Source organism: Taurulus bubalis (genome assembly GCF_910589615.1).
Source record: "Taurulus bubalis genome assembly, chromosome: 2".
NCBI classification, from domain to species: domain Eukaryota; kingdom Metazoa; phylum Chordata; class Actinopteri; order Perciformes; family Cottidae; genus Taurulus; species Taurulus bubalis.
Genome location: NC_136590.1, coordinates 46902997 through 46907932, shown reverse-complemented (window position 1 = coordinate 46907932; position 4936 = coordinate 46902997).

Genomic DNA, 4936 nt, shown 5'->3' with positions numbered 1-4936 from the left:
TCTGATTTCATGTCCACCAGTTTGGGCCACACAGACAGGATTAGGTACAGTTGCAAATCATGGCACATTGGATTTTATCTTAGAAATTCTACACTTTATCATTCACAATCATTATTGTGTTATGCCATATACTCATCAAACTTACCAGCAGACTGCAGTCCCAGCATCCCATGCAAACCGATACACAAATGTATGTTGCACATGTTTTCGTTTGTGTTTTAAAGCTCTGATTCATGTTGTTGTGCAGGTCGATCAGCCCTCATAGTTTGTTTGAAATGTGGCTCGTTCATTTGGCACAATGAATATTTAACGGCTGAAAGTTCTCCATTGAACTGCTCTGCAACGGATGAATTCACTTCTCTCCGGAACGTCATGCAGATGTTGAGGCTTCTCAACTTCTCCTCTGGACGTTTTGGATTTTTTTGGTGGAAACGATCATACGGGGAGTCTCTCTTTCAGCTGTAAATAAACACTGTAATAAACATGTGCAACATACATTGTGTTCATTAAAACAGGAGACACCGTCCACGTCCTGGAAGATTGTGTGTGTGTGTGTGTGTGTGTGTGTGTGTGTATGTGTGTGTGTGTGTGTGTGTGTGTGTGCTTTTCCATATGGACTCCGTGGTTTAACCTCTGATCCAGAGTACCTGAATAACATGTCCATCATAGGCTATCCAGCTGCATATAATATGCTCTAAGGTCTGGTAGTGACACGCCTCCTTTATTCATCCCACTCTGTAGTGTTTTATATTTCACTCTTGGTCTTTGGTCGTTTCATATAAACCTTGAAGTAATTTCATCCCAGACTCTGAATTGTTTCTCAAGATCGCAATTAGTAGTGATTGAAATAAATAGAGGAGTCTGGAAGTATGTTCATTTTTATAGTATCTATCTCTCATATCCCTCCTCATGTCCGGATCTACTTTAATATAGTTGGCTTTGTACAGATCCTCAGTACTTTTTGTTAAAGTTATCCCACGATATGTCATTCTTTTAGAACTTGTTGTATAGTTTCGGATGGTTTGTAATTCAGTGTTAAAATCTCTGTTTTTAACAAATTCAATTCATATCCAGAGTAAAAGCCAAACGTCTCAAGTTGGTTGATTATCGGCAGACATTTGGTTCCTCTAGGTAACAGATCACGTCATCTGCAAAAAGCCCAATGATGTGTTCTTCTCTTCCAACCTTTATCCTTAAGGTCTTTATTCTGCCCTACTGCTCGTGAGAGGCTCTTCCTGCCTGCTGGATGTTGTAGAGATGCACTATCAGTCAGACTGACATCTAGTTTCAGTGTCTTAACACATTGAACAGCTTTTTCATTCAGTCCAATTTTCTCAAGTACCTGATACAGAAAAGTCCAGTTAACACTGTCAAATGCCCTTTCTGCATCAAGACTTATTAAGGCTGCGTTGATATGTTTATGGTTAATATGTTCAGTTATATGTAGGGTTCTCCTGATGTTATCATGGGTTTGACGACCCTTGATGAAGCCTGTCTGGTCTTCATCTATAATATCATTCATAAAGTGCTCATATCTTTTTGCAATAATCGAGGTATATCATTTGTAGTCTATATTAAGTATTGATATAGGTCTGTAACCGGTAGGTCTGTTTGCCAGTAGTTTATTTGCTTTTGGTCCCACCTCCGGTCCTGCCAGCTGCCATGGCCCTGCTGATGGAACCGGTCCTGCCTGCTGCCATGGCCCTGCTGATGGAACTGGTCCTGCCTGCTGCCATGGCCCTGCTGATGGAACCGGTCCTGCCTGCTGCCATGGCCCTGCTGATGGAACCGGTCCTGCCTGCTGCCATGGCCCTGCTGATGGAACTGGTCCTGCCTGCTGCCATGGCCCTGCTGATGGAACTGGTCCTGCCTGCTGCCATGGCCCTGCTGATGAAACCGGTCCTGCCTGCTGCCATGGCCCTGCTGATGCCCCTCCTCTCTACCTCCTTCTGCTTAATGGATCGTGGTTATCTGGATCATGGACCATGCCTACTACTCATTATATGAATCATTTCTGTCACATTCATGTAATGTGCTGTAACTCTGTTACGTTGTTCATTCTGGTCACATGACATCTATTCTTCTGTCCATCCTGGAGAGGGATCCTCCTCTGTTGCTCTCCTGAAGGTTCTTCCTGTTTTCCCTGTGAAAGGGTTTTTACTGTGTTTATTTGGGGAGTTTTTTTAGTTTTTTTTTATGTTGGGCTATATAAAATAAACGGAATTGAAATGAACCTCATAGTAAGATTGTTTAAGATTGTTTTCTTTTCTATCTCTGTAGTTAGTAGTTTATCTATGTTGTCTCTAATTCCTTTAACTTTTGGTAGCAATGTCGAGTCACGGCTATTTTTGTGTTGTCGTTCGAGTTCAAGCAATGTTTCCTTTTCCTTCTTATATATTTCTTCTTTAGCGCTCTTAATAGCTGCTGTCTTAGCAATAAGTTTCCCTCTCATAACTGCTTTAAGAGCGTCCCACAAGATTGTAGGGTTAACCCTCCATTATCATCTTCTTTTTGGTATGTTTTAATCTGTTTTAATCTGTTTTAATCTCCTCAACAACTGGTTTATAATGTAGCATTCCAACATTTAACCTCCATAACGTTGTTTTCTCGTGTGGTTTAAGCTTGACATTAAGATGGACTGCACAGTGGTCTGACACTCCATAACTCTGTATATGTCCTTTTCATTCATAAAAAAATGATCGATTCTAGCATAACTTTTTGTTCGGTGCCGAGTAGCGTCCCTTTTGGTGGGATGTCGCTCTCTCCAAACATCAACTATACCAAATTCATTGAATGAGGCATTGATTGTTTTTGTGACATGGTTAGGGGTTTTATTATGGTTTGTTGTGTTTAGACTACTATTCATAACAATGTTAGTCACCTCCACATATTAGTATTCCCTCTGTTTCAAGAATGATGCTATCAAATGAAACTTTAAGGACCTTTCACTGTTAGGTGGGGCGTAAACATTTACCAATGTCACTATTTCATTTTCCAGCTTTCCTTTAATATTGATACATCTGCCTTCTTTATCACTGAGTTCTTTAATACATTATAATGTCACTGAGTGAGATATGAGAATAGTCACACCCCTTCTGCAGCCTGGTGACATGAACTATAACATGTATTCATGCAGCAAACCTCTTAGGCGTCTCATGTTCCTGCCTAGACAAGTGAGTCTAGAATCTGTGTTATTCAAACCGTTTACATACGACACTATCTGAATATTATTATCTATCATTTGTGTTTTTAAAGTCAAGTTGCAATCCATACCTGAACAAAAAAAACAAAACATGAACCAAAAAACATGAATTGAACATAAAACAGAGTGGCTTCAGAAGAAGGTCCCCTGTTGGTGGGAGGAGGGGAGAGCCCCTCTCTTCTGCGGCCCTCCCTAGTGGTGAAGGAATACCCACTAGCCGGTATTCCATCTACACGAGAAGTGTCCAACATTCAGACATAACGTGCTTCCTCATCGGTTTCCTGTACGTATTTAAATGAGTCGGAAGTCTTTCTGAATATATTAACCGGGGTTTGCTTATTTTCAGATGGGAGAGACCTTACCAAACTAATCAGAAGGCAAGAAAAACAACAACAACAAACATCAACCTCCAGATTCCAGGTTGGACCTTATCAAATAACTGAAGCCATGGCCGTCTCTCCTGGCCTTCGTCCCAGCGTTGTGGAAAGAGGAGAAACCTTATCGCACGCTGGGCTGCGCTGCTCGTGGCGTCGGTACGTTTCCATGGCAGCAGCTCCTTCAGCTTCTCCTCCACTTCGCCTCTCCGTCACCGACACCTTCATCCCGTTCATTCGGCTCCCGTGCTGCCTCGTGATCCTCAGTCCGGTCCCAGTACTCTCATCTTGGGTTAGGGCGTCTGGTACCGGATCCCTTCCTCCTCCAGCAGCGCGTTGATCGTATGCTTTGCGTCTTTCCATCATGTCGGCTGCGTTTGTCGTTAAGTTCAATCTCCTGCTGCCACACTTTCTTAAGTATCAGTTCTTTGACACTAAACTGTAGAAAGCTAACTATTATTGATCTCGGGTGGAGGCTCTGTGAGCCCGCTGGATTTGTAATTCAACGCCGTCGGGAAGCTTAAGATTGTGTTCAAACGACTCGGTTACAAATTCAGGCACCGATCTCCCTCCTTCATCTTCTGGGACTCCGTCAATACGAAGGCTGGTTGTCCTGGAACGACTCTCCAGATCAACACGCTTGTTGTGCATGTTGGAGTTTTGCTTTGGGACGACTGTGGCTAATGGTTAGCATGCCAGTCTTTCAATCAGAGGGTTGGAGGTTTGAACCCCGGCCCCGCTAGTCTGTGCCCTTGAGACTCTTAACTGCTCCCTGTTGCGGTGTAGAGAGCAAACGTCTCTCTGGATAAAAGCGTCAGCTAAATGAAACGTTCCGTTAGCAGCGAGTCGTTCATCTCCAGACGAGCTGACTCCAGGTCTGCTGCACGGGTTTGTGCCTCGTGATGCTCCAGTGTTGACTCTGCAGCTCGTATGACTTTGTCTTTTATAGTTTTCTGGACATGGCTTCTAAATTCCCAAGGTCCGTTCCACATGTTTGAATCCTCTCCGCTCCTCAGGCGTTGTGCCAGAACCTCCGGCAGCGTCGTGGTGAGCTGTGGTTGCTTCTTCCTGATCTCGGTAACAACCGGGTTTCTTGTTTTTTATCCATTTTCTTGCCTCCTTCGATATCTCCCTCCTCTCATATTCAACTTGGTATGATATATGTGTGGCTTTGTATTAATAGGAGGTATTGAAGAACCGACTCTGAGGAGCTCCACACGTCATCCTGTTGTAGCCGGAAGACATTTCTTCACCTCAGCTGAGGAACCTTTACTGAATTTAGTATTTTCACAGTTTTTCTGATGAAATACTTCATAAAACATGTGAACATAAACACGGTGATTGTTGTGTTTAAGTTTTT